Source organism: Leguminivora glycinivorella, chromosome 13 (genome assembly GCF_023078275.1).
Source record: "Leguminivora glycinivorella isolate SPB_JAAS2020 chromosome 13, LegGlyc_1.1, whole genome shotgun sequence".
NCBI lineage: Eukaryota > Metazoa > Arthropoda > Insecta > Lepidoptera > Tortricidae > Leguminivora > Leguminivora glycinivorella.
In genome coordinates, this window is record NC_062983.1 from 10,893,029 (window position 1) to 10,912,685 (window position 19,657).

Below are 19,657 nucleotides of genomic sequence, written 5' to 3' on the forward strand. Positions count from 1 at the left end.
GACACAGGCGCTAGTGTCAGTATTATAAAATACTCCAGTTTCAAAGAAAAACCATGCCTTTCCTCTGAGATTATTAAACTTAAAGGAATAAACGACACAGACTCTTATTGTGAAACACTAGGGTCCTCACAATTACAATTCCCTCTCCTAGATGATACTATTTCATACAAGTTTCACGGCATTAAAGACGAAGTCAATCTCAAATATGACGGCATTATAGGTAACGATTTCCTAAAATTCTTCACATGCAACATAGATTATAGAACTAACACTCTGTCCCTCAGTACAGGGCCACACTTTACAAATCCATTTTAATCAACAATCTTACATAATCCCATCTCGATCCGAAGGCGTAATTGAATGTGTTATTTCCAATCCAGATTCTGAACTCGCGGGTATCAAAGAGGGCCTCATTTTAGATCACAAGCTCAAAGACGGTGTTTACTTAGCCAATTGTATAGTTACTATAAAATGCAACAAACGCGCCAACGTATCTATTTTAAATACTACCGACTCTTCAATCGAAATTAAAGAATGTAATGTCACTATTACTCCTATAGATTACTCCGCTCTTATGAGTGACTCATCAGAACACACTACTTGTGTAAACAATGTAACCTCAGGTCAGTCCAATCGTATTCAGCGCGTGTTAGACCTCATACGTCACGAACATTTGAACCCAGAAGAGAGAAAGTCACTACTACAATGTTGCAGTAAATACGCAGATATATTTTACCTCGAAGGGGATTCCTTGACTCATACCCCAGCTCTGAAACATTCCATTAACACAGGCAACGCTGCGCCTATCAATGCTAAGTCCTACAGGTTCCCAGAATGTCATCGACAAGAAGTTGATAAGCAAATTAAGAAAATGCTAGACCAAAACATTATCAAACCCTCTATATCTCCCTGGAGTGCACCAGTCTGGATCGTCCCTAAAAAAATCGACGCCTCAGGTCAAAGAAAATGGCGCATCGTAATCGATTACAGGCGCCTGAATGACGTCACGGTAACCGAAGTTTATCCAATTACCTAGATTCTGTCTTGAATGCAATTTTACTTTCCAAAATGAATATTTTACACCCCTCAGTCCTCTCACCCGTTAACTTATATAAAGAATTATTAAAAAATAATATCAATTTTAATCATAACTTAGATTTTCCTGTTCCAATAACTTTAGAAAACATACCCACTATAATTAACATTTCTAAATTAACTACTTACTATTTTAACCGAAAGCTAGTTTCTGTTTTAAGTATCCCATTGATTTATCCCGAAAAATACACCATTTATAAAGCTCTCCCTTTGCCTATACCTCACGAAGTAGAAAATCCTAACAATTTCTCTCTCATACACCCTTCTAGCTCTTTCATGGCGATAACCGATGATAAGTTACATTACGCACTATTTGAAAATCTAGATACATGTACCACAGTCAGTAGCGAATATTCCATTTGCCCGTTAATAACTATTTACTCTAGCATAAACAACCCATGTTGTGAAATACGACTTTTTACTGAAGTATCGAAATCTTTACCCAAAGAATGTGATTCTAAATTGATTGAATTGTTATTAAATTGACTTGGCATGTCCTAAATAACAATAAATGTATTTATATAACCAAAACCTCACCTTAATGTAAAATGTAATGATAAATGATAATATAAAAAAAAAAGCTATATTTGGCACTGGTATTTTAAAATTAAGATACGATTTGTATTGGATACTCCAAAGCTATCAGTACCTCTAAAAATGTATTGATCCCAATAATATGCGATCAGATTTCAATGTCATAGAAGATGACTGCTGTAAGGTAAGAAAGGAAAGTTCAATAATACAGTACCCGTACTAACACCCGTCACCCTCAGTAATATAAATCTCGACTCTTTAAAATCCGCATCTCATGAACTAGACAGTTTAGAAAATGACATAGATAACTTACAGCAGCAATCTCACCTTACGAAATATGGTAGATACATACTATTCAGTGTTACCTTATCTTTAGTTGGTTTTATGATGCTAAGCTTTATATTTAAGTGTTTCAAGTGTTATTATATTAATGGTAATTATAAGCGTTCAGCATCTAACTATTGTATTCAAATATTTAACCAGCGTAATAATGAAAGCAAAAGTAAACCTCATAATAATGTTAACTCCATCGAAACGACAGAAATTTCCTTTGTACTCAGCTTCATCTATTTGAGATAAAGCTTCGTCTTATCGGGGGGGCTGTTATATGCAGCGCCAGCAATTAGAATTTAAGTAGGTAACACGCGTGAACTACTTACGCCGCACAGATTACGTCATTGCATTATTTTATAAAAGCATGTATCTAAGAAAATTAGTCTAGTCTAGTGAGTAACGTCTAGCTGTTTAATTAGCTCTTAAAATCCTTGTAATATTTAGTGGTGTTGTACGGTATAATAAATAAGTGGTGTAAATTGAATTTTGAGTTTTGTTTGGAAGAGACTCCCCCGGAAGCTGCCCTACTATAACAGCACGCACTCCCCCGGCGCCCCGCACACCTGCGCTATATCCATTAAAGGCTTCCTAACAATACTTTGAGAGCTATATCGTATGCGTGGGTGCGCGAGGCGCCGGTCCCCGGCTGGTATCTTTTATGTAGGGTTTTAAATATGTATGCACAACACTGTAAATGACGAATAACACTACGGGAGTAGAGAAAGGTAAGGTTTGTGTGGGATCCCAAATAAGATATAAGAGATTGTGAAGCCTTGGCTGTGAGCCCTTGAGTAATGTGAATGTGTATTGTTAATTGGCAGCGAGCCCTCGATGTAATATTGAGAAATAAACATTGTAACTACCTTTTAGCCTGTGCATTATTTACGAGGTATATAACAGTATAATAGTTTCCATCATTACTTAACCTGTTACTAACCCCCTTTCTTACATTATGTATCACGCCTAATCTTCATTATACGTGCATGTATTGGACTACGAGTGTCATTTAACTCACCTCATCCACGACCCCAAGATATTCTGTCCACCCTTACATGCGTGGACAAGTAGTATGATATGAAAGTTACAATAAAATCAAACCTTAAGGAATAATATGTGGAAAAATAACAAGATTTGGTTAAATCAGTTTTAATTTGTTGTATTTTCTTACCTCAAAATGGAAAAACAGAACCCTTATAGGATCACTGTCCGTCTGTCACATTGTTGCTTAGTATCAATCAATAAGTTAACTTCTCGCCGATCGCTGCCGGTAAGGCCACTACCCTTTTCTAAAGAGATTCTATCAGTGTGCGCCAGTTGAAATCAATTTATTTTGAGGGATACTAAGGTCACAGACACCAATCTGTGTTGCTGACACATAACCTTACCCTTTTGTAAGGACATAAGGTTAAGACGAAAAGGGATGGCTGCTCTTTGGAGAAATTATGAATGAATTTATTGATAAATTCGCCATGCACTTTGCAGCTGATAGTGTAGGAGGATATAAATGAAAATATTTGCCTTAGTCTTAAGGAAATGCCAAGACTTGTTTAGTTCTTACTTACCCATCACATGTCCGAAGTGCCGTTACCTGAACCTTGTGCATCAATATTATCTTTCAGCATTAGAGGAATTAATTAAACTGTATAAACAACTGTCAGGGTCAAAGTTACGACGATACATTTGGCATTCCAAGCCTAACCGGTCCTTAAAGCTCGGCCACACACGCGCGTTTTGATAGCGCAGGCGGAGCGTCAGCGGAGCGCAACGATAGCGGTGCGCCGGACGAACGCTGGCGTTGCGCCCAGCGGACGCCGGCGGGAACTAACGAGCGCGGATTGCGAGCGGAATGCGAGCGGAACGCCAGCGTTCCGCCGGCGCACCGCTATCATTGCGCTCCGCTGACGCTACTGTTAGAGTAAAAACACCAGGATACCACTATTAATTATACAGTTTATTAAACGGAATCTCAAAATACAAGTTCAATGACAAGCTATCTTCAAGTGACGCCCTGAGCACAGTATAAAGCAGTAATAACTCTTCTAACAAACTTCACTCCGCGCGGTGTGTCGAAAACTAGTCTCCATATGCACCGAATACATGCGAAACTGGTAAGTATTGGGCTGGACAGTCGGGGCCGCGTTCGCGCGCTGTGTTGACGTGTTGAGTTCGGGAGAAAATGACGTCAGCACCGAAGACATATTTTCGTTACTGTAGTGTTTATGGGTGTATGGAGAACAGTTCTCAAAATGCGGAAATGTCAGAATGTTCTTTAGAATTCCTAGACACCCAGAAAAGTAAGTGGTTGTTATATTTTTTGCAATGTTAGGTACATTATTGCTTACGTAAATGGCGTAAAAGTGAGATTTAAAGCTAGAATGACACATTAAAATCAATAAGGATTTATCTGTAACGACATTTAGGTAGATGCTGCGATCTATCTAGCTCGAAAGTTTGGTACCTACTTAAATATTGTGCAAACATCTATTCAAACATTTTATGTAAATACGATTTCGTCAGAATTTAAGAAACAAACACGTACTTGAATCTTTATTAGATAAAAAGGTAGAAAGAGCGTTGGTACTAGCATAGCGCCATACACAGTTACTACGAGTAGGACAGTAGCACAGGTACAACCCTGCGTGACCTTGCGCAGTAGTAACGACCGCGTCGCCGCTGCCGGAGATTAACTACTGATTTATCCTTATACTGTGCCCTGAGTCCGTCTGACGCCATTTTTGACAGCGATGCTAGTGAAGGGGACGTTCGACTAGTGATGTCCTTATACTCGACCATTCTGACCTTGACCTTTCGTCCCGAAAGTCTCTGCTATCCATGCTGCTACTGATGACTGCCGCAGTCAACGCAGCCGAAGCAGGCTGCGCCTCCAACTGGTGGCGGTAGACTTCATCTGTTCATTTGTTCTTTTCTTTTCTGCGGAGTGAACAAGAACTTTGTATACTCCAGCTATACACTCAGGCCCTGGTAAAGTGACAAAACTTATAGTCACAAAAGAGTTGTCAAAGTTTTCTTATGCTTATTTACTCATCCATTATACTAACCTGTAGTGAATTTAAAATGTATTTACTGTCAGCATACTTACATAAGATGCAATGGCACAATATTATTGAGTAGGATAAATACCTTATTCCATGTCATTCCGGACAAACTTATTTTTAATATGACAAATAGGGCAAGATAATGATCATCTCTCTTTGTAGATCATAAAACTCATAAAGTCACCTGTTATAAGGAATCATTTAGGTGCCATTTAGATTGAAACTTATCTTATATTTTGTTTCACTGTGACACCGTGACAATTGTCAATATATCACAAGTAGGTACAATATGTATTATGTATTCTGAAACATATCTGGAAGCACAAAAACACAACACACAAGGTGAGCTAATGATTATTCACTACAGCAGCCTCTCTATACATTTATACTCTGCCCGGAGCATTGTTGTGAATGACAACTTGGATGTGTTTTTAACGTCTCACCGTCCATGACTTACTGTGGTACTTATTGTGATACATTTTGTGAGCACATCCAAGTATTAGTATCTTCAACATATACATAATTAAGTTGATCTGAAATAAAGAAACACAACACAGTATTCTGGATGTTGATCACTTCTGCCCCAGAGCACTGTGTTTGGATCACATTTACTTCCTGTTACACACTCATTATGATCAAATACTACTCCAAAGTGTGAATATCTCTTAAACTGCAATGAATCTGAAAGAAAACACAAGACACGCCAGCACACTAGGCATGTTCTATCTCTTTGTTGGCACAATTACGGACAGGTATTTGATCACAGCCTTTGCCTTTTACACTTTTAACTGTAGTATATGGTGCTAGTGTCTTTACTCGTCGAATCAGATCGACTGGTGTTAATTAAATACTGTTGGATGACAATGAATGGTTACGAGCGCGGCGCGAGAATGATGACATTGTCAATTTCGGACAAATTTCATAGTACGGGCGTATATGGGTAACTTAATATCTCGCTTCTGAAACTGTTAGAGTAAAAACACCAGGATACCACTATTAATTATACAGTTTATTAAACGGAATCTCAAAATACAAGTTCAATGACAAGCTATCTTCAAGTGACGCCCTGAGTCCGTCTGACGCCATTTTTGACAGCGATGCTAGTGAAGGGGACGTTCGACTAGTGATGTCCTTATACTACGCTATCAAAACGCTTTATGTGTGGCGGAGGCTTTATACTTCAAGCACAACAAGGACGACCTTGTTAAAATCAGACTTATGCGTACACAGGCTTCTGAGTAACTACCGGCCACAAAGAACTTGGGTCAATTTGGAAGTCCTTAAACAGGCTCGGGACTCAAGTTGGCCGCTGTAAGCAAGGGATGGCCAAATGGGGATTGCGTATTAGCCCCTCGACTCAATGTACCTTTAAATACAAATATGGAGTGCCCTACGTGCCCACTTCACTACTCGAAACTAGATCTGAAGGACACGACAGCCAAATATCGGATGTCGGCAAGATTTCAATAGAAAAAATCCAAGATGGCGCCTGTATGTATGGGATATCGGTCCGATGTCCGATATCGGATCGGATAATGTGAAAAGGCACTAATTGTGCATCCATTTAATGAAGAAAGGAATCTCAGCACGAAAAGAAGAAGAAGCATTATCAGATAGGTTTTTTCAGATAGGCCCTGGTCTGGTGTTTCGGGTGTCCATGGGGGCAGTGATCGCTTACCATCAGGCGACCTATCTGCTCGTCATAAAAAAAAGACTATTAAGATTATAAATGGGAATGTGTGTGTGTCTGTTTGTTTGTCCGTCTTTCACGGCAAAATGGAGCGACGAAATGACGTCATTTTTTAAGTATAGAGGTAGATAGTTGAAGGGATGGAGAGTGACATAGGCTACTTTTTGTCTCTTTCTAACGCGAGCGAAGCTGCGGGCAAAATCTAGTAATATATATGTACAATTGATGACCCTTTTTAACACACAGTGTCCCATAACTACGACAGCTAAAAGGGTGTGACCGCAATTAATGGCCGATGTTAGCCGACCGCAATGGACCTAGGTTCGAATGGTACAAATATCCTATTGTGGGTAGGACATTTTATTTACTAACCAACTAGGCAGGTCTATGAATGAAATAAAACTATGGAAACGGATTAAGGGCCAGTTGCATCAACCACATTTGACAGACACATCATCGTCACGCAGCAGACGACTATGGAACTTCCCATACAATAAAATATAACGACCGCTTTAACGGTGACAGACGGTTTGATGCAACCGGTCCTAAATCGCGTATAATGAATTTACAATTTCATCCCGACGTTTCGAACACTTTACAGCATTCGTGGTCAACGGGTGACTGAGGAAAAATTACAATGTGCAAAAGCTACCCATATTAACGAACCATGACCATAAATAATATAGATTTCTAATACAGGTTCACACACTATAAATAAAGCTAGTTATACAATATTAAAAAAACCGGCCAAGAGCGTGTCGGGCCACGCTCAGTGTAGGGTTCCGTAGTTTTCCGTATTTTTCTCAAAAACTAATGAACCTATTAAGTTCAAAACAATTTTCCTAGAAAGTCTTTATAAAGTTCTACTTTTGTAATTTTTTTCATATTTTTTAAACATATGGTTCAAAAGTTAGAGGGGGGGGGGACGCACTTTTTTTTCCTTTAGGAGCGATTATTTCCGAAAATATTAATATTATCAAAAAACGATTTTAGTAAACCCTTATTCATTTTTGAATACCTATCCAACAATATATCACACGTTGGGGTTGGAATGAAAAAAAAATATCAGCCCCCACTTTACATGTAGGGGGGGTACCCTAATAATTTTTTTTTTTTCCATTTTTTATTTTTGCACTTTATTGGCGTGATTGATATACATATTGGTACCAAATTTCAGCTTTCTACTTCTAACGGTCACTGAGATTATCCGCGGACGGACGGACGGACGGACGGACGGACGGACGGACGGACGGACGGACGGACAGACGGACGGACAGACAGACATGGCGAAACTATAAGGGTTCCTAGTTGACTACGGAACCCTAAAAATTACCATTACTACGTTAAAAAAACAATTAATCAATTAATTTACAGAAAATTGACAAAAACAAACTGCAAATTTCCAACACCATACAACACAAATGCCTCACAGTATTCGTCGTGCTTGTTCCATTATCAGATGTACTACTAGATCCCAAGCCGGTGGCATATCATAATGCCACCACATGGCATAGTCAGGTCATGGTGGTACATCTGATAATGCTGATCAAAATCTAATTTAAATAAAAGTGTTCTTAGACCATGTTTAAAAAATCATTAAAAAATAAGAATGATCTTTTTCAAAATATAGCCCTTACGAATAGATGTAAAAGATTGAAAAACCGATGGCCGTTGGTCTTATAATTCTATCTGTAGTACAAATTAAGGAATTTCAACTCAAAACTTGTCAAAAATCGATGAAAACCGTGTGGACTTGTGAAGCCCCTTAATACAACGTACAAGGCACAAACAACAATATGCCAATAGTATTGATCTATATATTCCTCATTAATAATATACTTAACCGACATGACAAAGGCGGGATAACATGTTTACACGCATTGATTAGCTCGCGGGCAATATACACACATTGACCGCATGAGTTCAAATAATTAAATAAGGTATATTAGGTATGTGCATTTGACAGTTAATATACAATTATACATACCTACACAAAGGGTACATTAGAAAGACGTAAACCACAGACTAGCCAAATGCAAAGACGTGGCCGATGGAGTGAGCTCGCCCAGAAGATGCCTGTTCACCCTTGATTTGAAGGTGCCCAAATTCATGTGATTTGTTTTGTTTGTTTTGTATTAAATTCACACAAATACCAGTTTGGTCCTAACTGTGCCATTATAGTAGCCTTCCAGTCAAATATGTACAGAACCATAGCTATTCTTACTGGATGTAATGTAAATGTGGCCGGTGATTACAATGAATGTGCCGCGCCCAAACCAAACATTGCTACCTACATTAAAAACAATGGCACAGACATTAGCAGGGAGCCTCTCACACCGTCGTCTTAGCTATTACCATAGATTAAATATAAAAAGATCATACCATCCCATACATTAAAATGCGACCGACTAAGAACGCGCATACACTACACCACACATAGATGGCGCCACAAAGAAGATGTCTTGTAGCTTTCAATTATACTTGTAGATGACGTCAAAAGTGACACCTAACGCCAATCTACAAATAATCGATGGCAAAAAGGCATTTTTGTGGCGCCATCTATGTGTGGTGTAGTGTATGCGCGTTCATAAGCGGTCGCATTTTAATGTATAGGATGGTATGATCTCCTTATATTTAATCTATGCTATTACTTTCATTCTTACTTGGCACGTTTACATTGTCCAATGTCCTCACTTAGCTTTATTAGGTAAGTCCTTTAATACCTAGGGTAAACTATCGACGTCGAATTAGCTCTCGTCGCCAAAAAAATCAATCATTAGTATGAACATGCGTTAGGATGCGTTCAGTGACGACGACGCGTAAGGTTTTCCCTAAACCTATCGACGCGGAATCAGCTTTAGCAAGAAGACTTGTCGTGGGTTACCCTCATCTGGCAGAATAATTTTAGTCCGAAACACACTTCGCATAACATGTTTCGCAGAAACACTTTCAGTCGAAAACGTTTTGCAGAAAACTTAGTTGGCATTATTACTACCATGCATAAGACACATTTGGCAGAATATTGTTTTACAGAATATTACTTTGGTCGACTTTGATTTAGTATAATTGTATGTACCATAATAATCTTATAGCTATAATATTACATTAGCAGAATTATTACACGCTATCAAAAAAGAAAAACTACCCCAGAGTTACCGTCAGGTACGACGACGAGCGAAGCGAGGAGGAGTGTTAGGTATCTTGCATCCCCAACACATCCAACTCGTTATCAAATAGCAAATTGCAACTTTATGCCGCCTAAATATTATGCAGAAATATTATCTGCAAAGGTATTGTTCGACTAGGAGACTATTATGCTCATCAGCATTATGACAACAGACGATTCGGTATTACAAAAATCTGCGAAATGATTTATGCCAAAGCATATTCTTCGTAAGGTGTTTCTGCCAAACGTGACTTCTGCCAAGAACTATTATACGAATCAAATATATGCGTAAAAAGTTTCTGCCAGATAATAATAGTTCCCTTGTCGTCGCTTGACGCGTCGTCGAAGCTAAACGCATCCGTACGCATGTTCATACTAAAGAACGATTTCTGGTCGGCAAAAGCCGCTTTCGCGTCGACATGTTTAGGGAAACCCTAATAGCACACTCAATGAAGCCTATCTCGCGGGAAATAATTCGTGTATAGGCGAATTTTGGCCTAGTTGTAGGGAATGGTGTTCTAATCCACATACTCAAAGTACTGATGGGTAGGGGAGGAGCTAACGGGTGGAGGGGGGTGTAAAGGTCCTTTTTTTTAGTTTTTCGCGAATAACTCTTAAATTGTGGCACACAGCAAAAAATGTTCTAAAACACAAGTAATCTTCATAAAATTCTCTACAAAAAAGTCTTATACACTTTTTATCTGGGACCAATCGTTCATGAGATATGGAAGGGAAAAGATGGACAATAAAGGAATAAACTCATTTGTTTATAAACAATACGTTTATTCTTATAGAGACGCGGTAGCGTGCCAAGCCAGGTTCAAGTAACAAAAGTAGCAAGCAGCACCGTCTTCATGCTAACGAGCGATTTTTCCGTGTCGATAGGTTTTAGAAAAGCGTCTTATTAAAAAGCCTTACCAAAGTGGGACATGTTAAATTCCATCTCTTAGGTACTGCCGTAGCGCTACGCCGTAGCCGATAATCCATACTAATATTATAAATGGGAAAGTGTGTCTGTTTGTTTGTCCGTCTTTCACGGCCAAACGGAGCGATGAATTGGCGTAATTTTTTAAGTGGAGATAGTTTAAGGGATGAAGAGTGACATAGGCTATACTTTTCTCTTCCTACCGCGTGCGAAGCCGCGGGCAAAAGCTAGTATATTATAAATATCCCGGGTACGTAGCCAAATGCACAAACGCTCACGATAATATCGGTTTCGCCAGACTGCATTTCTGTCAGCGTCTGGCGTCGACAATTGCCATTCGGCTACATCGGTATGTAGCGAACATCCTTTAAGCCTCCGCCACACGGGCGCGTTTCGAGAGCGTCGGCGTCGCGTCAGCGGAGCGACACGCCGGCGTGACGCCCGCAGGCGGCCGGCGTGACGCCGGCAGGCGGCCGGCGTGTCGCCCGCCGGACGCTGGCGGGAAGCGCGCGATGCGCGCGCAATCCGCTCATGATCTGAGCGATAGCGATAGCGATAGCGATAGCGATAGCGATAGCGATAGCGATAGCGATAGCGATAGCGATAGCGATAGCGATAGCGATAGCGATTGCGATTGCGATTGCGATAGCGATAGCGATTGCGATTGCGATAGCGATTGCGATAGCGATAGCGATTGCGATTGCGATAGCGATATCGATTGCGATAGCGATAGCGATAGTGATTGCGATAGTGATATATCGCAATCGCTATCGCTATCGCTATCGCTATCGCTATCGCAATCGCTATCGCAATCGCTATCACTATCGCTATCGCAATCGCAATCGCTATCGCAATCGCTATCGCTATCGCAATCGCAATCGCTATCGCTATCGCAATCGCTATCGCTATCGCAATCGCAATCGCTATCGCTATCCCTATCCCTATCGCTATCCCTATCGCTATCCCTCTCTTTTTCAACCCCTTCATCCCTTTTTTTCGAAATAAAAATTAGCCTATGTTCTGTCTCAGGGTCTAAAGATTGTCTGTTCCAAATTTCATCAAAATCGGTTGCGTGGTTTAAGCGGGAAAGTGTAACAGACAGACAGACAGACAGACAGAGTTACTTTCGCATTCATCTTTCTACGTTCGAATTCATGATGCCGCAAATCCGTCCGATCGCAACGCGCGCTGTGTTATGTGTGACTGCACAAGCGTTCCGAGGGCGGACCGCTCGCGATGCGCCGGCGCGACGCCGGCGGAGCGCTCTGCCAACGCGCAGAAACAGCGCGCGTTCAGCTCGCGTGCCGCTAAGCTGACGCAACGCTCTCGAAACGCGCCCGTGTGGCGGAGGCTTTATAGAGGCATAACCTAACCACAAAATAAAAATTTTGAAAAAAACCCCGTCATAGTGAACTAAGGACACTCTCGTCTAATTCAGCTGTTAAAGAAAAAAAACTAAATCTAAATCGGTTCATCCGTTCGGGAGCTACGATGCCACAGACAAACACACACAGAGACAGACAGACAGACACGTCAAACTTATAACACCCCGTCGTTTTTACGTCGGGGGTTAAAAATTGTATACAGAAAAATAACATTACATTAGGTAGTTTCATTCTATGTTAGCAGAGCCAAGATTGAAAAAGAGTACCTACTAAAGTCATCCTTGTTCAGTTTTCTTGCTTGAATTATGTCGGTCTCTGAGACATATACTTATACAAGTATATCCTTTAACAATGTATGATTGCGTGTGATTTCTAACTAAAAACTGATTTATATGGTGCACGGTGTGTAGATATCTACATATTGAGCCACAGGCCATCAAATATGTGATGCATATATACATCACCATGCATTTAAGGGTTAATCTAGATGTGTTTATTTTTATTCTTCATAAGATTGACACAAGTCAGTTAACACTGTAAGCAGTTTGTAGTTCACCGTTAACGAGTTCGCAAGTTAATTTAATGCAAGTTAACCCAAGATTAGGAGCAGTTGTTTAGGCGGGCTAATAAGTGCCACATATCACAGCCTGTTCGCTAACTGTACTGGGGCTAGCGAGGAATCGTGCAGTGTGTGGTACAGTCAGCAGACGATACAGGAGCGAAAATGATAAAAAAGAAAGGAGCCCCCCTTTTAATTTGGGAATTTTAGTTAAATATACTACTAGTGTTATTAACTAGTTTTATCGAAAAAAAATGTCCATTCAGAACAACTCAGTTAAAAGATATTGCGAAAAAATCTTTAAAATCTCCTTCAAAACTTAATCAATCTTAACGAAACTTGAGAATCTGAATAACAATGAAATAATCTGTGTCGGATCGTTTCTTTTTTTGGCTAATTTTGAATACCACACATTTTTTGCGCCATAATCAATAAGGCCGTTTTTGGATATTTTTGATGCGTCTTTAAAAATAAGAATATCAGATAAAAATAATAATAATCTGTATTGAAAAAATCATTGCCCTGCTCTGCTCTAAAACCAGGGCGTTTGTATGAAGAATTGACCCCCCCCCCCTGTGTCGTCATAACCCCTCGCGAGTGCCATGACTGATTTTTGAGTCATTGGAATTTGGATTTTATTCTAATTAATCAGATTTCAAAGATTGACGTAATCGGCCGGGAGTCGACCGGCCAAACTCCAAGGGTTGATACACGTGTATTCACGCGGTATATTTCTGGAGAACGGTTTGACCTTCAAACATTATGAAAAGAGCATAGGTACTTACATTTTTTTATATTACGTCGGTGGCAAAAAAGCATAAGGTCCGCTTGATGGAAAGCGTTCACCGTAACCTATGGACGTCTGCAACTCAAGGAGTGTCACATGTGCATTGCCAACCCATTAGAAACTTGTACACTCCCTTTTACGCGGCAAAAAGGAGTGTACAAGTTCCAAGGAGGGTTCGGGTTGCCGACGACTCAAAGGACAATAGACGGAACAAATTAGTTCCGTAAGTCCTTCCGTCACCAGCACATCGCACTCTCGTTGAGCTCTGCCAGCCTTACTCACCATCAGGAACACAACACTATGAGTAGGGTAATTCTCCTGAAGGTGATTGCTGAGAGGGTGGACACTGTGGACAGCCCTATCCTCACGCACTGGATGTCCTTGCATCTTCAGTCCAATTGTAGCTATACTTTCTACTAACGTATATTTAGTTTAGTTTTTAAGTTATTACTAACATAATATGGATGTATTGTTGTCCGAAATAAAGGCTTTCATTTCAATTTAATTAGAAAGGTCGAAAACGCACCTTCAACCCTTCTGGTGTGTCAGTTTTAGTCGTTTGTACGACTGTTCGACTGTAGAAGATGCAGCTTCGATTCTTGCCTGCCTTTGCTTACTGTGTCTTTCATATATGTGTCGTCGTTCACGTCATTGAGTCTTTTTTTTTGCTCCCGAGTGTATGTTTACAAGATTCTCTTCCTGGATTCATGTCTTAATTGTACTCTTGTCCAATAATCCCGTTTTATTCGTGATTTTGTGAAAACTATCGTGATCTAGGAATTATTCTGGCAGGTATTTCATCTTTATACGCTAGAATCGAATGCGAAGCGCTGGTGGCCTAGCGGTAAGAGCGTGCGACTTTCAATAGGTCGCGGGTCCGAACCCCGGCTCACACTAATGAGTTTTCGAAGCTTATATGCGAAATGTCATTTGATATTTGCCAGTCGCTTTCCGGTGAAGGAAAACATCGTGAGGAAACCGGACTAATCCCAATAAGCCCTAGTTACCCTTCGGGTTGGAAGGTCAGATGGCAGTCGCTTTCGTAGAACTAGTGCCTTCGTCAAATTTTGGGGTAAGTTGTCGAAGCGGACCCCAGGCTCCCGAGCCGTGGCAAATGCCGGGATAACGCAAGGAGGACGATGACGCTAGAATCGAATGTGGGCCATAATGCTGAACAAAATCCCCAATCCCTTTATCCACGTGTAAGGCGAAATAATTTTGATATAACTTCTATCTCAAGGACGCAAGGCTGTGGAACTGACATGTCTTAAAATAGGCGAGCCTTAGAATTCGAGTTCAATGAACGCTCTGGGTAAGGATATAATGGGGTAGAGGTAAACCAATATACTTGTGCGTCTTTGAAATCCTACACCGTTCTTATTGTGTACCTATTTAGATTATTTGAATTCGTGCCTGAAATTTTGGCTCATCATTGTGTACCGTTGTAATAAAGAGGGAAATATTTGTTGGGTATCAGTTAGCTCTAATTGAACGCACACATTTTTAGAGAAAATTCAGATGTTTGTACTTGGAAAGGTCGAATATTATCAAAAGTCATCATACCGAAGGTGTCGTTAAAACGGTAAACTACGTTAAAAGTACAGAAAATAGGAACATTTTGTAATTGTATAATGTTTAACAGTATACATAATAGACCTTTGAATTATCATCGTGGTTTTTTCTTTAACTAAACATGCCAATTTTGATATATTACATACACTCGCGGCCAATAAAACCGGGTCAGTAACGAAAACCTCAATATTTTTCAAATCGTTGGTCGTATTCTGCATGAGATTATCTATGTTTAAAGAGAATATAAAATCCTACTAAATTCAACCTTCAATGATCGTCATTTGGCATTTTTTTATGTACCTTAATAAACTTAAACAAATAAAATATACGAGCAGATAAAAAAGGCAGAAATAATACTAATAAGTTCTGAAAATACGGCCGAGTGTACCGTACACAGCACAGCGTATTTCGACACAGGACACAGTTAATTAAGGGTAGTCACAGCTCTCGCACTTAAGGCGGAATGAGCAAAAGGCGGGCCCGGCCGGCGCGAGTGACAACCCTACACGGCGCAATTAGATGGTAAGGTATTAGGATATCCATTTAAGGTGGTGCGATGTTGTTGTTTTTGCATTAACTTTGCAATTTTATAACATCGCATACGTAAGTATGTGTCAGTGTAAACTGAACTGACAAATTTATCGTCATCCTCCTTGCTTTATCCCGGCATTTGTCACGGCTCATGGGAGCCTGGGGACCGCTTTGACAACTAATGCCAAAATGTGGCGTAGGCACTAGTTTTACGAAAGCGTGTGTTCTACTAAAGGGAATGGAAAACAAAGGCGCTGACGTCTACGGGGAACTCTTAAATTAATTTGCTATAGTAGTTGGGGACATCTAACACATCGTTATTATTATTATTTAGAGGCCACTGTGTTCCACTGCTGGGCAAAGGCCTCAACCCTCTGCAATCTCTGGTTAAAGAAATATCTGGCTAGTCTTTCAAAAATGAGTCCAAGTTATACCGCCATCGCCGACGTCGTCTGCCGTATCCCCGGTTTGACTCGTGGGGCTCCTTCGTTTGTTATCTTGGCACACAAGCCGTCCGGCATTCGGCAGACATGGCGATACTCTCACAGGCAAATTCAAATGTAAACCGACATCAGAACGATATCTGACAGATGTCATTCAGTCATGACATCCATTTTCTAAAGATTTCATTGGAGTTATTGGTTAGAATTGGAAACCAGCACATCGGGCGCTCAGGGGCCCATTTCTCAAAAGTAAAAGTTACAAATTACAAGCGCAATTCTCTTTCCAATTTGTCATACTAGACATTGACTACCACTTGTAAATTGTAACTAGCTTCAAGAAATGGGCCCCTGTTCGTAAACTTCGTAAGTTGTTGCTTTCCACTAACATACTGGAAATGCGCTAGAATCAGCCACGCATGTACCTACTCGTAGCACTGCCAAAACGTTGGCATGAAATTTTTGCTAGCGTGTAACGTATTCTGAACTAGTGATACCCTTAACCACGAAGACCATACCACAATACAACAAAACATGACTCATTTATCTTCTCAAGCATTTTTGAAGGTCTGGATCAAGATTTCAGCCGAACTCCTATTACATAATTTATCCTTGTCAATATTTATTATTGGAGCCTGCTGTGTCACACTGGTGGGCAAAGGCCTCCCCCCTCTTTTTCCATTAAGCGCTAGCTAGCGATCTGTCTGGCCAACCACTCAAAAATGAGTCGAGGTTATCCCGCCATCGACGATAGTTTGACTCGTGGGGCTCCCACTTCGTGGTTTTAGTCATGTCAATAAAAAGTTGTTTTTTAAAAACAGGCACGACGAAAACTGTGAGGCATTTGTGTTGTATGGTGTTGGACATTGAAAATGAAATGAAAATGAAAATGAAATGAAAATGAAATATTTATTTTTCAAGTAGGCATATTACAATGCGCATATGAACGTCAAATAAAGCTACGCCGGCTCTAACCCTACGCCTCAGCCTCGAGAAGATTTCAGTCCCCCCTCAGTTGGGAGGGGGGTATCCACTATGGGACCGGCAAGAAACTCGGCGGGCAACTTCTTTTCAAAACATTACATCTTATAATTAACATGCATTAAATAACAACATACAATTTCGCAGTTTGGTTTTGTCAATTTTGTGTAGATTAATTAATTGTTTTTTAACATAGTAATTTTTTTTTATATTGTATAACTAGCTTTATTAACAGTGTGTGAACCAAAATCTATATTATTTATGGTTCATAAATATTTCTTGTATGTTGCACATTTTTTTTTTCTCAGTCACCCGTTGGCCACGAATGCTGTAAAGTGTTCGAAACGTCGGGATGAATTGTAAATTCATTATACGCGATATAATCCGTTTCCATAGTTTTATTTCATAAACTACCTATACTCTAACTTTTTTAATGAATGTAGTATTTTCTCTAGAAGACCTTATTACAATTACAACATGGTGCTGCATTGATTAGATCCAGTTCACCAATACTAAAATACCAACATACAAACACTTAACGCATACACCGTACGCAAAATGCCATATAACTCTTCGAAACTCAGTACAAATATTTAAATAAAAAGATTCGAACCCGGGACCAGGGAGAGAACAAAACGACGGTGATTACAGATATCGTTTTAAAACCCTGTACAATGGGCCACTGGAACAGCTACGCGCTTTTGAAGTTTATTTTACTTTGCTTGTAAATACTTGTTTGCGATAGGTACACGTGTTGAAATGATTTTATTCACAAATAACAATGGGTTAAATGTATTGACTTATGTATTATTTTCTAAGGACGTGGCATAATGTTGTTTTTACCGCCACTGGTCCTTCAAACAAAGTGTGTGATAAGACCAATGCTGAACACTCTAGTAAAATGCTTTTTTGCTGTAAATATATGGCCCGCCTGCATATTTTGGCCCCCAATGAAAAATGTTTGCCCACCACTGGACGGTACTAGACCTAGACCAAAAACTGTGCCAGTAATATCGCTGTGCACGAATGAGACCCAAACGTATGCGACCAAACGCTTGCGTGATGCGAACTCATTAAGCAAACGATAATAATGTTCAGTAGAAATTATATTAATTGCTTTATCCTTACTTTAGAAATCTACCAATACCAGTATTTTCTACTGTGGGAGAAGTTCGCCTTCACCGATTTGTAATTATTACTACTTATATTTAGAAATGATATACCATTTTACAAACATTTCGAGTAGTCTATAGTGGTTTTCTATTTGTTACCTAATTTTAGAAGATACCTTCTCATTGATTATTCAGCTTTACTACCTGTTGTGGGTAGTACTAAGTCCGAATTAATGATGCGTAAGCGTAGTTAGATCTTGTACGTGAGGTTTCCTTTAATATTAAATGTTTGTAAATTATAATTGACTTCATAAATCATATTTGTATGTTTCACAAACTCCTACCGCTACACGTTCGTCTGGGTATTTTTGCAAATATAACTTTCTACCTATTGGGTCAATGCGAAGCAAGAGTAACATGAGTCACGATTTTAAAGGATGTTCGATTTATTCACGACGCAAGTTCAAGTGTCAACACAAACCTGATAGGGTTTCATGGCACTCTGGTGTATGAACAAATGTAAGATTTTTAATATAGAATAAAAAAAAAAAAAAAAAAAGTGATAATCTTTCCCTAAAAAGTGTTACTTTCCAGACACTTATATAGATGAAGCCGTGACTCACGTTATTTTCACCCTGTTGTATTTGGTAAAACTAACTAATAAACTATGATGCCAGATTAGTACCTACTTACTACCAACTATAAGGAAAACTTTGGACGAAAGATGCGTAACGCGTGCGCGGATAGGATATAAAAGGCAGAGCAAAATGGGAGGGTGGAGCAGTATTAGTTGTACGGGCTTAGTAAGAGGAAGTCAGTTACTGTGATTTTGATTGAAGCATTTAATTAGAAATAATTAGAGTGAGAAGGAGTTTATATTGGTAAAGTATAGTGAAGGAGAGCAAGTAAGTGATAAAATTTAATTATTTAATTGTGTGTTAAAATTGATTATGGTACTTATTCATTTCATTTAAACGGGATATTCATGAATGTTATATTTATGTGGTGATTATTTTAAGTTGTTCAAATTTCAATTTATTTATTGCATACAATTATCACTAACGGTTAATTTGGAATATTATTAATTAAAATTAGGATCTGAGTATTTCTAATATGACTACTACATGTAACAAAATAGATACATAAAATATTACACATATTTACTTTATGTACATACACATTCTATTAGCTAGAATCTCTTTGGGTGATTGTAACAAAATAGATACATAAAATATTACACATATTTACTTTATGTACATACACATTCTATTAGCTAGAATCTCTTTGGGTGATTAGAAGGATTTTCCCACTATTATCTCATCCTTAAGTAAGATAATTTTGCTATTTCAATGAAAGTAGGATTAATAACTTTATTTATTGTTCATAACATGTAAACTTTATTAGAGTTAAAGGATAACTTGTGGGAATTAATACTAATACTAAATACTAGGGAGGCATAGGACATCTATGGATGTTAGGATCCTGTCGCTA